This window comes from Thalassophryne amazonica, chromosome 3 (genome assembly GCF_902500255.1).
Source record: "Thalassophryne amazonica chromosome 3, fThaAma1.1, whole genome shotgun sequence".
Taxonomy (NCBI): Eukaryota; Metazoa; Chordata; class Actinopteri; order Batrachoidiformes; family Batrachoididae; genus Thalassophryne; species Thalassophryne amazonica.
In genome coordinates, this window is record NC_047105.1 from 82,189,034 (window position 1) to 82,206,021 (window position 16,988).

At 47.8% G+C, this 16,988-nt stretch overlaps 1 protein-coding gene across 2 annotated transcripts in view; it reads right to left on the reverse strand.

The window, feature by feature from the left end:
• Positions 1 to 16,988, reverse strand: part of cpne5b (copine Vb) — a 573,316-nt gene that overhangs the window by 36,263 nt on the left and 520,065 nt on the right. The gene's annotated exons all lie outside the window — the stretch shown is intronic.

Below are 16,988 nucleotides of genomic sequence, written 5' to 3' on the forward strand. Positions count from 1 at the left end.
TGTATGCACCACTCTGCATTTAATCATTAGTGATCAATCTCTGCTCCCCTCCACAGCATGTCTTTTTCCTGGTTCTCTCCCTCAGCCCCAACCAGTCCCAGCAGATGACTGCCCCTCCCTGAGCCTGGTTCTGCTGGAGGTTTCTTCCTGTTAAAAGGGAGTTTTTCCTTCCCACTGTAGCCAAGTGCTTGCTCACAGGGGGTCGTTTTGACCGTTGGGGTTTTACATAATTATTGTATGGCCTTGCCTTACAATATAAAGCGCTTTGGGGCAACTGTTTGTTGTGATTTGGCGCTATATAAAAAAATTGATTGATTGATTGATTGATTGACCACACCCTTTCACAACAATTCACAGACTGAACTACTTACAGAAAAATAAACTGTGCAAACGATGGAATTGGATTGGACTGGGAATATCCCATTCCCATTTTAAAATTCAATTTGCGACTGTAAAATCCAGCATGAAAGTCCGTAAATCATCAGACACAGCAGGGTTATTCCCTAAATATGATGCACAATTCATTATATTTTCTGAGAGGTTCCTTTTGTGTTACAGCACCATGGTGTAAACACTCAGTGTGTTTGCCTCCCAAGTGGAACACCCGAAGCTCAAGGTTGCCTGAGGCCCGTTCACCTCATACAGTTGGAGTTGTGCTTAGAAAAACCAAAACAGGTATATCCCATGGCAAACTTCCTGTGCTGGCCTGGAGCAAATTGTTTGCTCGCACGTGCATGCATCTCGCGGTCAAAAGAGGAAAGATAATCTATAACAGAACTCAGAGTGCAGACCTGTAGCTCGGCACAAGAAAAAATACAGTAGTGTTCAGAATAATAGTACTGCTATGTGACTAAAAAGATTAATCCAGGTTTTGAGTATATTTCTTATTGTTACATGGAAAACAAAGTACCAATAGATTCAGTAGATTCTCACAAATCCAACAAGACCAAGCATTCATGAGAGACGGTGCCTGCTCCCAGACCACCAATAACCAGTAAAAATTTATTTAAGCATAAAAATTCAAAAAGAAAAAATAATATAGCACCTTCAACTGCACCACAGACTAAAACAGTTAAATGTGGTTTATTAAACATTAGGTCTCTCTCTTCTAAGTCCCTGTTAGTAAATGATATAATAATTGATCAACATATTGATTTATTCTGCCTTACAGAAACCTGGTTACAGCAGGATGAATATGTTAGTTTAAATGAGTCAAAAGCTTATAGTTAGGGCTGGATCAGGTGACCCTGAACCATCCCTTAGTTATGCTGCTATAGACTTAGACTGCTGGGGGGTTCCCATGATGCACTGAGTGTTTCTTTCTCTTTTTGCTCTGTATGCACCACTCTGCATTTAATCATTAGTGATTGATCTCTGCTCCCCTCCACAGCATGTCTTTTTCCTGGTTCTCTCCCTCAGCCCCAACCAGTCCCAGCAGAAGACTGCCCCTCCCTGAGCCTGGTTCTGCTGGAGGTTTCTTCCTGTTAAAAGGGAGTTTTTCCTTCCCACTGTCGCCAAGTGTCGTTTTGACCGTTGGGGTTTTTCCGTAATTATTGTATGGCTTTGCCTTACAATATAAAGCGCCATGGGGCAACTGTTTGTTGTGATTTGGCGCTATATAAATAAAATTGATTTGATTTGATTTGATATGCACACTCTTAAGGCTATGAAATTGGGCTATTAGTAAAAAAAAAAGTAGAAAACGGGGTGTTTTCAACAATAGTAGCATCTGCTGTTGATGCTACAAAGTCAAAACTATTATGTTCAAACTGCTTTTTTAGCAATCTACTGAATCTACTGGTACCTTGTTTCCCATGTAACAATAAGAAAAATACTCAAAACCTGGATTAATCTTTTTAGTCACATAGCACTACTATTATTCTGCACACTACTGTATAAAGTAGAAGAGGAATCAGAGTGCACAGTCTGGCTGCAGCCAAGCTGTGCACTCTGACTTCTCTGTGCAGAGAACCTGCAGGCTGCATTCTCACCTCCTCTCTGCCCCCTGATGCGCGCACCTGAAGCAGAAATTCCTGCATCGTCATGACGCCACAGGAAGCAACTGGGAGCAGCCCCGGTGTGAAATGGGCTTCAGTCCAATTAAGGGTCACGGGGAGCTGGAGCCAATCCCAGCAGTCACAGAACGCGACGCAGGGTACACCCAGGACAGGACGCCAGTCTGTCACAGGGCCACAAACAGACAAAAAAACACAATCACACCCACTCGCACACCTACAGACAATTAAAAGATTCCAATTCACCTAACCCGCATGTCTTTGGATGTGGGAGGAAACCAGAGCACCCGGAGGAAACCCACGCAAACATGGAGAGAACATGAAAACTCCACACAGAAAGGCCACAGGCGAGAATTGAACCCATAACCTTCTCGCTGTGAGGCAACAGTGCTAACCACTAAGCCACCGTGCTGCCCTTACACGAATACAGTACTTTTCCATTATTTATTTATTATTAATTGCTTTTTAGGGCAGCACGGTGACTTAGTGGTTAGCACTGTTGCCTCACAGCAAGAAGGTCATAGGATTGTTTCCCGGGTGCTCTGGCTTCCTCCCACATCCAAAGACTTGCAGGTTAGGTGAATTATAAACTTTAAATTGTCTGTAGGTGTGCATGCGGCTGTGAATATGTTTGTTTGTCAACATGTGGCCCTGTGTCAAACTGGCATCCTGTCCAAGGTGTACCCTGCCTCACGCTGCATGATTGCTGAGACAGGTTGCAGCCCCCCGTGACCCTTATTTGGAGTAAGCGGTGAGTGAGTGGTTTAAAATGTAAATTTTTAAAACTACAACAGCTTTATCCAGTAAAATTTACAGGTTGTTCTGTCAAGGCATTTACATATTCTTACACTCAGCAAAAATATAAACGCAACACTTTTGGTTTTGCTCCCATTTTATATGAGATGAACTCAAAGATCTAAAACTTTTTCCACATACACAATATCACCATTTCCCTCAAATATTGTTCACAAACCAGTCTAAATCTGTGATAGTGAGCACTTCTCCTTTGCTGAGATAATCCATCCCACCTCACAGGTGTGCCATATCAAGATGATGATTAGACACCATGATTAGTGCACAGGTGTGCCTTAGACTGCCCACAATAAAAGGCCACTCTGAAAGGTGCAGTTTTATCACACAGCACAATGCTACAGATGTCGCAAGATTTGAGGGAGCGTGCAATTGGCATGTTGACAGTAGGAATGTCAACCAGAGCTGTTGCTCATGTATTGAATGTTCATTTCTCTACCATAAGCCGTCTCCAAAGGCGTTTCAGAGAATTTGGCAGTACATCCAACCAGCCTCACAACCGCAGACCACGTGTAACCACACCAGCCCAAGACGTTGGAGAGGTGTTCTCTTCACGGATGAATCCTGGTTCACACTGTCCAGGGCAGATGGCAGACAGCGTGTGTGGCATCGTGTGGGTGGGCGGTTTTCTGATGTCAATGTTGTGGATCGAGTGGCCCATAGTGGCGGTGGGGTTATGGTATGGGCAGGTGTCTGTTATGGACGAAGAACACAGGTGCATTTTATTGATGGCATTTTGAATGCACAGAGATACCGTGACAAGATCCTGAGGCCCATTGTTGTGCCATCCAAGAACATCACCTCATGTTGCAGCAGGATAATGCACGGCCCCATGTTGCAAGGATCTGTACACAATTCTTGGAAGCTGAAAATGTCCCAGTTCTTGCATGGCCGGCATACTCACCGGACATGTCACCCATTGAGCATGTTTGGGAGGCTCTGGACCAGCATATACGACAGCGTGTACCAGTTCCTGCCAATATCCAGCAACTTCGCACAGCCATTGAAGAGGAGTGGACCAACATTCCACAGGCCACAATTGACAACCTGATCAACTCTATGCGAAGGAGATGTGTTGCACTGCATGAGGCAAATGGTGGTCACACCAGATACTGACTGGTATCCCCCCCCAATAAAACAAAACTGTACCTTTCAGAGTGGCCTTTTATTGTGGGCAGTCTAAGGCACACCTGTGCACTAATTATGGTGTCTAATCAGCATCTTGATATGGCACACCTGTGAGGTGGGATGGATTATCTCAGCAAAGGAGAAGTGCTCACTATCACAGATTTAGACTGGTTTGTGAACAATATTTGAGGGAAATGGTGATATTGTGTATGTGGAAAAAGTTTTAGATCTTTGAGTTCATCTCATACAAAATGGGAGCAAAACCAAAAGTGTTGCGTTTATACTTTTGTTGAGTGTATATTCTTTTGCTATTGTTTTTACAGAATTATTCTGGTGACCACAGCTGTATTTTTTTAAATAAAAAAAACAAACAGATTTTTATGTATTTTTTAAAAGTGTAGGATATTTGCAGTAGCTGTTTTTGGTGCATTTATTAAGATAATCAATAGTCTGTTGTAAAACAAGCAGTTAGATTGCATGAATGCCACTTAGGTCCCCTTCACACATAATGCGAATTTGGATGATTTGTGCATAAGGTGCGCATGAAGCAGAAATCATGTGCAAAATGTGTAAAATCGTAGGTGCCTCGTACACCTGTTGCTACAACTATTTGCACACACCAGCGGCTGAAAGACAGAGTGTGCGCTGTGCGAGCCCATCGATCCCTCTCGCGGCAGGTGTCGGACAAATTCGAGGTGACACGCATGCACATCTAACACCGCTCGTTTGGCACTTAGAAAATGTGTGGCCATTCACACTGTTAGCACAAAAACAGTCAGCAGATGATCACTGTTGAGCTGGCGGTGAAATTTGTCTAAGTGCCCCACGAGTGTGAAGTTGCAGAGTGCACATGTGGTATGCCAGAGTGTCGGCTCCCCCTACAACACATGTGTGCCTGTGGTTTGCACCCCCCAAAAACAGGCAAGGCATCTCTCATTTGATCACAGTGTGACATCTTGGTCTGTGCGCTGACAGGACAGGGGGCGTGGCAGCACAGCATTTAGATGGACACACGCGCATGTGTGTGCTTGCGTGGACACGCAGCAGGTGATCTGAATGTCACGTCTGACAGGACACGCGTGAGGGCTGTGAGCATCGTGCTGCAGGACCAGGACAACCCAACAGTACGACAAATACACCACTTTCAGTCATGTATCAGCAGAAATATGCCGTACCAAACATGTTTGGTCAGTTATCACAGTGCATTTTTTCCTTTTTTTCCCCCTTTTTTTAGAAAATACATTTATCTGCTTGTTCATTTTAGACATTTCACATTTTACAAGACAGTGATTGTAGCACAGTGGTAAAGTTTCTGTCTGGTAATCAGCAGTGTTGGGTAAAGTAACTTTGGAAAGTTACTTCATTAGTTAATTTATACAGATATACTTTACAGTTACTTCATGCAGTTAGTTCATTAGCAGCTGCGGACACCTTGTTGGCAGCTGCTGAATGTAATTAATAAAGTTACTCATAATCTAATTTGGTTATTTTTAAGATTTAGTACTCAGAAAAGTAACTATTAGTTACTTTGCTGATTGCTCAATCTTACGAGTAACCAAGTTACATTACTCTTTACCTTATTAGTTACATTACTTATTAGTTGTAAGTTTTCGGCAGTAATTGTAAAGTAATTGCATAAAGCTGCTAATGAAGTAACTGCATAAAGCAACTGTATAAAGCAACTAAAAAAGTAACTAAAAAAGTAACTTGTCAAAGTTACTTTCACAACACTGGTAATCAGCACATGTGAGTTCAAATCCTGTGAGTGGCATTTTTTTTATATATATAACCAGCGTTGGCAAGGAGGTGGCAGCTTTAATTGTATACACCCGCACATTACATACACTTGTGTGGATCACATGACTCTCCAAAAATAAAACAAACACAAATTCAGCCTATCCATAACAATTTGAGAGCATATAATATATATATATATTGTTGTGTGGGCCGCTGAAGAGGAGGTACTGCTGGCCCACCACCACCAGAGGGCACCCTGCCTGGAGTGCGGGCTCCAGGCACCAGAGGGCACTGCCATCTCACAGGAGCAGCCGGGGTGACAGCTGTCACCTACGACAGCTGTTACCAATCATCTGATCCGCAGCGGTATATCTGCAAGACGTCATCTCCACTTCTTTGCCGAGATATCGCTCTACCAGGGAGGTAACGATCTCAGCTGACTGTGTTCTGACAGGAATATCTATTGGTTGTGTGTGTTGGACAGCAGATATTCTGTTTCTTTTTTTCGACGAGAGGTGGAGGTGGTTTTCCCACCATACGTGTTGCTGGGTGCACACGCACCCACATCTAACTGTTTTTGTTCCTCGCCAGCAGTACCAGATCCGACAAGCGGAGGCAGTGGCCACCTGGGTGTTCGGGACTTGGCGGCTCCAGTATTCCCGGGGTTCGGTGGCAGAGGAAATCGTGTGGTTCCGGTTCTGCTTTGGACGGACGTCTCTTATTTTCGAGCCTGCCCACGTGACACATTTTTTGTGAATTGACTACTTGCCTACAATTGTTATTCGCCGTGTTGGTTGTGCTTCTTCATAACAGTAAAGTGTTGTTATTTGACTTCCTCCATTGTCCGTTCATTTGCGCCCCTGTTGTGGGTCCGTGTTCCTACACTTTCACAACAGGATATCTCGGCCATCCTGGTGGACCCCGAGGGGCGTCAACCGGCTGTTGAACGGCCAATGGAAGAACAGGGCGCACAGGCGTCTGCAGGAGGAATGATCGGTGAGTTGCAGCGAATCCTCACCGCCTTTACGGCTCGGTTGGATCTAATGACCGAGCAGAACGTCCTCCTTAACCGCAGGGTGGAGGCTCTTGCCGCTCAGGTGGAAGCGTGCCCTCAGGGCGCCGCTGCGGCTCTCCCTCCTGTCGATCCTGTGCGCAATGTTGACATTCCACAGGTCGTTCCACGACCCCTCCCACCTTCCCCTGAAGCATACATAAGCCCTCCAGAGCCGTACGGGGGTTGTGTGGAGACGTGCGCGGACTTTCTTATGCAGTGTTCGCTCGTCTTCGCACAACGTCCCGTCATGTACGCGACTGATGCTAGCAAGATAGCTTATGTTATAACTCTGCTTCGCGGTGAGGCACGCGCTTGGGCTACAGCGCTCTGGGAGCAAAATTCATGGCTCCTTCAGACATATGATGGGTTTGTGAGGGAGTTCAGAACAGTGTTCGACCACCCAAATAGAGGAGAGACCGCTTCAGCCGTGCTGCTGTCAATGAGACAGGGGCGCCGGAGCGCAGCTGCTTATGCAGTCGACTTCCGGATCGCGGCGGCAAGGTCCGGCTGGAATAGCACTGCCCTCCGTGCCGCCTTCGTAAACGGACTGTCGTTGGTCCTGAAGGAGCACCTGGTGGCTAAGGACGAACCGCAGGATTTAGACGGGCTTATTGATCTGCTTATATGATTAGACAATCGGTTAGAAGAACGCCGTCGGGAACGAGACGAAGGGCGTGGCCGGGCATGCGCCGTCCCTCTCCCTTCCGGTTCCAACCAAGTTCCGCCTTCCCCATGCTCCACGGCCTCTACGCTCCATGTGGTTACAGCTCCCCCTGCTGATGAAGCTATGGACATGAGCAGGGCCACATTTAGACCACCGGATAGACAGAGGAGGCTGGTCCGCGGAGCGTGCTTTGTTTGTGGCTCGATAGAGCATCAAGTGAGGGACTGCCCTGAGCGGTTAAACACCAACGCCCGCCCCTAGAAACTGGGCTAGGGGTGGGCCAAGACATTCACGTGGGACACACCCATATTGCCACACGACTCCCGGTTACAATCCTTTATGAGGATTTAACCCTTCAGGCCCCAGCACTGGTGGACACGGGTTCTGAAGGGAATTTGCTAGACAGCAAATGGGCCAGGGAGGCAGGGCTCCCTCTGGTGGCACTTACTTCACCTGTGCAAGTACGGGCACTAGATGGCTCCCTACTCCCTTTAATCACACATAAGACACCTCCAGTAACTCTGGTGGTGTCAGGGAACCACCGAGAGGAGATTGGGTTTTTTGTGACTCCTGCCACCTCCCGCGTGATTCTAGGGTTCCCCTGGATGTTAAAACACAATCCCCGGATCGATTGGCCGTCCGGGGTAGTGGTTCAGTGGAGCGAGACCTGCCATCGGGTATGTTTAGGTTCCTCGGTTCCTCCCGGTTCACAGGCTAAGGAGGAGGTCAGAGTCCCGCCCAATCTCGGGACAGTGCCGGTGGAGTACCATGACCTTGTGGACGTGTTCAGCAAGGATCTGGCGCTCACCCTTCCCCCGCACCGCCCGTACGATTGTGCCATTGATTTGGTTCCAGGCGTTGAGTTCCCATCCAGCAGGCTGTACAACCTCTCACGACCTGAGCGCGAATCAATGGAGACCTACATCCGGGACTCTTTAGCTGCCGGGTTGATCCGGAATTCCACCTCCCCGATGGGTGCAGGTTTCTTTTTTGTGGGGAAAAAGGATGGCGGACTACGTCCATGCATTGATTACAGGGGGCTGAACGAAATCACGGTTCGTAACCGATACCCATTGCCCTTGTTGGATTCAGTGTTCACGCCCCTGCATGGAGCCCAAATGTTCACTAAGCTGGATCTTAGAAATGCGTATCACCTGGTTCGGATCCGGAAGGGAGACGAGTGGAAGACGGCATTTAACACCCCCTTAGGTCACTTTGAGTACCTGGTCATGCCGTTCGGTCTTACAAACGCCCCCGCGACGTTCCAAGCATTGGTTAATGATGTCTTGCGGGATTTCCTGCACCGATTCGTCTTCGTATATCTGGACGATATACTCATCTTTTCTCCGGATCCTGAGACTCAGGTCCGGCATGTACGTCAGGTCCTGCAGCGGTTGTTGGAGAACCGGCTGTTTGTGAAGGGCGAGAAGTGCGAGTTCCACTGCACTTCTTTGTCCTTCCTGGGGTTTATCATCTCCCCTAACTCCGTCGCTCCTGATCCGGCCAAGGTCGCGGCGGTGAGAGACTGGCCCCAACCCACCAGCCGTAGGAAGCTGCAACAGTTCCTCGGCTTTGCTAATTTCTACAGGAGGTTCATTAAGGGCTACAGTCAGGTAGTTAGCCCCCTGACAGCCCTGACCTCACCAAAAGTCCCCTTCACCTGGTCGGATCGTTACGATGCCGCGTTCAAGGAGTTGAAATGGCGCTTCTCGTCTGCACCCGTTCTGGTGCTGCCCGATCCTAGTCGCCAGTTAGTGGTTGAAGTGGATGCCTCGGACTCAGGGATAGGAGCTGTGCTTTCCCAGAGCGGGAAGACCGATAAGGTCCTTCACCCGTGTGCCTATTTTTCCCGCAGGTTGACCCCGGCCGAACGGAACTATGACGTCGGCAATCGAGAACTCCTTGCGGTGAAAGAGGCTCTTGAAGAGTGGAGACATCTGTTGGAGGGAACGTCCGTGCCATTCACGGTTTTCACTGACCACCGGAACCTGGAGTATATCAGGACCGCCAAGCGGCTGAACCCCAGGCAAGCCCGCTGGTCACTGTTCTTCGGCCGTTTTGACTTCCGGATCACCTACCGTCCCGGGACCAAAAACCAGAGATCGGATGCTTTGTCCCGGGTACATGAAGATGAAGTCAAAGCGGAGTTGTCGGATCCACCGGATCCCATCATCCCGGAGTCCACTATCGTGGCCACCCTCACCTGGGACGTAGAAAGAACCGTCCGGGAGGCCCTGGCACGAAGCCCAGACCCCGGAACTGGGCCGAAGAACAGACTCTACGTCCCACCAGAGGCTAGGGCTGCAGTCCTGGACTTCTGTCACGGCTCCAAGCTCTCCTGTCATCCAGGGGTGCGAAGAACCGTGGCAGTTGTCCGGCAGCGCTTCTGGTGGGCGTCCCTAGAGGCCGACGTCCGGGATTATATCCAGGCCTGCACCACCTGCGCCAGGGGCAAGGCTGATCATCGCAGGGCTTCGGGACTGCTCCAGCCGCTACCCGTGCCTCATCGCCCCTGGTCCCACATCGGCCTGGATTTTGTCACGGGCCTCCCACCGTCCCAGGGCAACACCACCATCCTCACGATAGTGGACCGATTCTCCAAGGCGGCCCACTTCGTGGCCCTCCCGAAGCTCCCGACTGCCCAGGAGACAGCGGACCTCCTGGTCCACCACGTCGTCCGGCTGCATGGGATTCCAACAGACATCGTCTCCGATCGCGGTCCCCAGTTCTCCTCGCAAGTCTGGAGGTGCTTCTGCCGGGAACTGGGGGCCACGGTGAGTCTCTCATCCGGGTATCATCCCCAGACCAACGGGCAAGCAGAACGGGCCAATCAGGAGGTGGAACAGGCCCTGCGTTGCGTGACGGCCGTGCACCCGGCGGCCTGGAGTACCCATTTGGCCTGGATCGAGTATGCCCATAACAGCCAGGTGTCGTCAGCCACCGGCCTCTCCCCTTTTGAGGTGTGTCTGGGGTACCAGCCTTCTTTGTTTCCGGTGGTGGAGGGAGAGGTCGGTGTGCCCTCGGTCCAGGCCCACCTGCGGAAGTGCCGTCGGGTGTGGCGTGCCGCCCGTTCTGCTTTGCTGAGGGCCCGGATGAGGACGAAAGCCCATGCAGACCGTCGGCGGACCCCGGCCCCTACGTATCGGCCAGGGCAGGAAGTGTGTTTGTCAACAAAGGACATTCCCCTCCAAGTGGTCTCCCCTAAACTGCAGGATCGGTATATCGGTCCATTTAAAATCCTCAAAGTCATCAGTCCAGCCGCAGTGAGGCTTCAGCTTCCGGCCTCACTGCGGATCCATCCCGTTTTCCATGTGTCCCGGATTAAGCCACATCACACCTCACCCCTCTGTACTCCGGGTCCGGCACCACCTCCTGCCCGGATCATCGATGGCGAGCCGGCTTGGACTGTGCGCCGGCTCTTGGATGTCCGAAGGATGGGCCTGGGCTTCCAGTATTTGGTGGACTGGCAGGGGTACGGCCCCGAAGAACGCTCCTGGGTGAAGAGGAGCTTCATCCTGGACCCGGCCCTCCTGGCCGATTTCTACCACCGCCACCCGGACAAGCCTGGTCGGGCGCCAGGAGGCGCCCGTTGAGGGGGGGGGTCCTGTTGTGTGGGCCGCTGAAGAGGAGGTACTGCTGGCCCACCACCACCAGAGGGCACCCTGCCTGGAGTGCGGGCTCCAGGCACCAGAGGGCGCTGCCATCTCACAGGAGCAGCCGGGGTGACAGCTGTCACCTACGACCAATCATCTGATCCGCAGCGGTATATCTGCAAGACGTCATCTCCACTTCTTTGCCGAGATATCGCTCTACCAGGGAGGTAACGATCTCAGCTGACTGTGTTCTGACAGGAATATCTATTGCTTGTGTGTGTTGGACAGCAGATATTCTGTTTCTTTTTTTCGACGAGAGGTGGAGGTGGTTTTCCCACCATACGTGTTGCTGGGTGCACATGCACCCACATCTAACTGTTTTTGTTCCTCGCCAGCAGTACCAGATCCGACAAGCGGAGGCAGTGGCCACCTGGGTGTTCGGGACGTGGCGGCTCCAGTATTCCCGGGGTTCGGTGGCAGAGGAAATTGTGTGGTTCCGGTTCTGCTTTGGACGGACGTCTCTTATCTTCGAGCCTGCCCACGTGACACATTTTTTTGTGAATTGACTACTTGCCTACAATTGTTATTCGCCGTGTTGGTTGTGCTTCTTCACAACAGTAAAGTGTTGAGAGACTGAGAGACTGGCACTTTGTTTGATCAAAATTTTTTCTAAACCTGTGAGACACATCGAAGTGGACACGGTTCGAAAAATTAAGCTGGTTTTCAGTGAAAATTTTAACGGCTGATGAGAGATTTTGAGGTGACACTGTCGCTTTAAGGACTTCCCACGGTGCGAGACGTCGCGCTGCGCTCTCAGGCGGCATCATCAGCCTGTTTAAAGCTGAAAACCTCCACATTTCAGGCTCTATTGATCCAGGACGTCGTGAGAGAACAGAGAAGTTTCAGAAGAAGTCGGTTTCAGCATTTTATCCGGATATTCCACTGTTAAAGGAGATTTTTTTAATGAAAGACGTGCGGACGGGTCCGCGCGTCGGGACGCAGCCGGCGCGGTGCGGCGGCACAGGAAAAACACCTCCGTGTTGATAACCATTTGTAAAATCCAGGCGGCTTTTGATGGCTTTCAGTGGAGTGAGTATATGAGAAATTGTTTAACAGCTGGACATGTTCCAACTTGTCCTTAAGGCTTCCAACAGAGGTGTTTTTCCTGTGGCGGAGCGTCGCGGCGGCTGCGAGCCGACGCTGCAATCCGTCCGCACGTCTTTCATTAAAAAAAAATCTCCTTTAACAGTGGAATATCCGGATAAAATGCTGAAACCGACTTCTTCTGAAACTTCTCTGTTCTCTCACGACGTCCTGGATCAATAGAGCCTGAAATGTGGAGGTTTTCAGCTTGAAACAGGCTGATGGCGCTGCCTGAGAGCGCTGTGTGACGTCTCGCACTGTGGGAAGTCCTTAAAGCGACAGTATCACCTCAAAATCTCTCATCAGCCGTTAAAATTTTCACTGAAAACCAGCTTAATTTTTCGAACCATGTCCACTTCGATGTGTCTCACAGGTTTAGAAAAAAGTTTGATCAAACAAAGCACCAGTCTCTCAGCAACTTCTCAGACAAAGGAATTCTGACGAGGGGCTGGACGACTCCTCCCACAAGGAGTGCTCACAGGCGAATGACGTCACCGACAGGCGTGGAAAAACTCACGCATGCGCACGAGGGTTCAAGCATGTCTGATGTAAAAACATATGAATGAAATCCATATAGTTTTTGAAAAAAATAAAAAGGACCTATACTTTATGGACAGACCTCGTATATATATATATATATATATATATATATATATATATATATATATATATATATATATATATATATATATATATATATATAGTGTGTGTGTAATGTAAGAATTACATAGCACTAATCATGGAAAGAGGATTTTACAGGACTGATGGGAACATCAGATTCATACATTTATACTTTTTAACCACCTGAAAGCCACCAGACCGGCTAGAACTGAACCCTGGGTTCTTGGACAGTCGCCTCTGTTTCTTCTCGCTGGTTTTATTCCTTCCATGGCTTACAGTCATTTTGACGCTGGTGAGTCCAAGTTTATACTTTGTGTTCATCCGTTTGTCTGCAAAATCGCTCTTTTGCGCGTTAAACTAACTTCAGTCACAGCTTATCGCCTAAATGTGGACCTGCACAAAGAAAACCAAAGGAAAAAAAAAATAAATACAGAAGGGCAGGTTTGTTTTTAATGTGATGTGTTGGAACCATCAATTTCTGTTGTGTGGGCCGCTGAAGAGGAGGTACTGCTGGCCCACCACCACCAGTCGGCGCCCTGCTTGGAGTGCGGGCTTCAAGCATGAGAGGGCACCGGAGCCATTGGAGGTGACAGCTGTCACTTGTCAACCACACCAGCTGTCTCTCATCAACCACCTCATAAGAAGCGGATTACAACTCCACCTCCTCGCCGAGAAATCATCTACCACTAGAGGTAATCTTCTCTGCTGTATTCTCTGAGTGTTTTTCAAATTGTGATCTGTGTGCAGCCGTATACCTGTAAAGTCTGTTGGAGATTGGATTGGCGGATAGTGAGAAGACGACGGTCTTCGTCTCTCACTCCATCCAGAAGAGGGACAAACAGGAGCTGCACGAGAGACACCGTATCTGGAGGTGGAGGTTTTCCCTCCCGGAGGAATTGTGTGTAAAGGTTGCTGGGTGTGAGGACTCACACTCACCGTCATCTGTTTCTTGTCTGCCAGCAGTACCAGGGCCGACAACGGAGGACAGAGACCACCTGGGGACTCAGGACTTGGCGGCTCCGGTGTTCTTCAGGCCGTTGGTGGTGGAAGCGGTGTGGGCCCCGGCTCTTCGATCATCAGAGGTCTCCTATCTTCGAGCCTGCCCACAGTCCTCTTGTGTACAATTGGCATCCATTATTTTTCTGTCTGTATTCCGTTGTGTGCCTTCACAACATTAAATTGTTACTCCTTTTCTTATCCATTGTCCGTTCATTTGCGCCCCCTGTTGTGGGTCCGTGTTACGACACCTTCACAACAATTTCTATGGAATCACATGAGCTCACTCCATCTTCCACCTGTACCGGACGCAATTCTGAGCCACACCACATCTGATCCTTGAGACTAAATGCTGCAAAGTGAAAATTTTTCAAACAGACTCATCCATCTGGATGTGATGTGTTTTTATGCACGGCGCTGATCTGTCAGCGTGTGATGGATCACCGAGTGCACACAGTCAGTGGATGCATTAAGAGTTTTCTGGCTACCGGTGTGGCCCCGCCCGGCGTGTGATGTCACTGTGTGATGTCATCTCGATTCCTTCTATTATGTCCCCTTTTATGTATTATTTATATCAACCCAGTGATGTTCCCTAGTTATACAGCTGTTTTTTATTTTATTTTCCTCCACATCAGCAGCGTGATGTGGTGCACCTCATCCCATGGACCACAGTGTGAGCAGCTGCAGCAGCTCGCACTGTGGTCCTGCTCGAAAGACACCATCGCATGCATGAACCATCGCACTGGCATCGTGCATGCCTGCCTGTCAGCGCAATGTTTCGTGGTGCACTCATATGAGCTCTACCACCGTGAGTCGCCCTGAGTTGTATGTATTCGCACTATGTGTGAAGGGGCCCTTAAGCTTGAGTATGTTGTGCAATCTGTATGTTAATTTTACAGGCTGCACAACTGCTACTGCTAAATAACCTTCAGTTTTATAAACTGGAATGACAACCACAAGGAACACCTGTGACATGTTTCCGTGAAGGAGTGTTGAAGTTGATCAAAGACACCGTAGCCAATATTTCAATTTAACAGCTGTCGAAACGCTTCAAAGTTGTTTCCTCCTTTTATACACAATGAAATGTGACATCATTTTTGATACAATATTCATGATACCATCCAGTGTAAACACACATTTTAAAAAAAGTCATAACAATGACTGTTGTTCCACTGTTGCATGAGGATTCAAACATACAGTCAGGTCCATAAGTAGTTGGACAGCGATGCAATATTTGTAAAACAAAAATATAGAACAACTTTAGGCTCAAGTCTTTAATATGTCTTCTGACTAACTACATCTGAAATTTCATGGATTCTTTTAAAGAAAATCTTTCGCTGTGTTATTCCACCATGAACCTGTACAACTGGGGATGCAACAGACAAAAGCATCACTCTCTAGTCTCCTTCTTCCATGGTCACTCATTTTTTGAGACTCGCCAACTCAGTCGGGTCTGGTAATTAAATGAGAATGATTCTGATTAAATTTCTGACTTTGAGATTGTAAACTGAGAATGATTGATTTTATGTTAATTATGTAATATGGAGTTGTATCAGGAAGGGCATCTGGCATAAAACTTGTGCCAAATCAACATGGAGATCTCCCTCAGATCTGCTGTGGTGACCCTGAGTGAAAACGAGGGAGCAGCCAAAGAGACCTACTTATTGTGTATACTTTTATTTTTGTTTTTATAATGATTTGATTTCAGTGTAATCTTATTTTTGAATATCTTGTTTTCAATTGCAAAACTACTTTGAACAAATAAAGTTTATTGTTGTTGTTACACAACCCAAAATCAGAAAAAGCTGGGACAAAATGAAAACCAGTATGATAAGTCTGCAGAGGTGGGATGAAGTCACTGTTAAATCATTCTCTGCAATCTGCAAGTCTCAAGTCAGCTTGCAAACAATTGCTGGTCATTATGACTTGAGACTTGGCTTGGGACTTGCTGATTCAAGACTTGAGAATGACTTGATGGTGACTTCGTCCTAGCTCTGTAAATCTGTGCCATGTAGGTAGTACTCAAAAACCGAGTCACCGTGCTGGAAGGAGATGAATGAGGGAAGCCACCAACTCACCCATGACAGCTCTGAAAGAATTAACAGACTCCTGTGAATGTAAGTGGAATCACTGGGAATAGTCCACCATTTGCCTGTTGCATCCCTAGTGAGAACTTCACGAAAACAGATAAGGAAAACTGATCAAATCTTGGCTCTGGTATCCCATGTGACTTCTAACAAACAGCAGCTGAAATTTCACATGTTCTTTTCAAGAAAATCCTCTTTACCACTTCATCATGAAGCTGTATATCTGGTGATGCAACAGACTGGTGATGCACAGTTTCACAAACTGCAACCACAGAAGCCAATAACTCCTTCAGAGTTGACTAGGTGTCTTGGTGGCTTCCCTCACTCGTTTCCTTCCAGCACAGTCACCCAGTTATGTTGACAACTATTGACTTCTCACAGATTTTCCATACAGTACCACCCTGTTTGTATTTCTAAATGACTGATGTAAATGAAGTCTAACACATATTCACTGACTTGGAAATATTTATGTATCCATCCACTAACTTGTCTAAAGTCTAAATGGCTGTAAAAGTGATGATTTATATGAACAATAAATCTTAGATTTATTTTGTACAAGGCAGCACGGTGACTTAGTGGTCCGGCTTCATCCCACATCCAAAGACATGCAGGTTAGGTGGACTGGAAACTTTAAATTGTCTTTAGGTGTGTGTGGATGTGAATGTGTTTGTCTATATGTGGCCCTGTGACAGACTGATGCCTTGTCCAGGGTCTATCCCGCCTCACCCCTTAAGACTGCTGGGATTGACTCCAGCCCTATTGTTACCCTTAATCGGAGTAAGTGGGCAGAGAAAATGAATAGATAGATAGTTTGTCCAGTTACTTATAGCCTCTGAAATTGGAGGGGCTGTGTACAAAAATGGCTGTAATTCGTAAACCGTTGATGTGATGTTTTTGTTAAACTGCTTGAATTGAATTGCTTTTTCTGGAGTCTCACCAGAGTACAAGTCACACCTGTAAAAAATGTCTCTTTAAGAGGAATAAGCATACTAGCGTGTTGCCCGTGGGGATCCATGAGCTCTAGATTGGGTAGTTTTTATAAAATAGGTAGATGACATTCTTCAAGGGTGGTAAATAAATTAAGCAAAGCTTGTACAATGAGTTGGAATGGTATGTGAGTCCAGAGTGTTTTTAGAACCT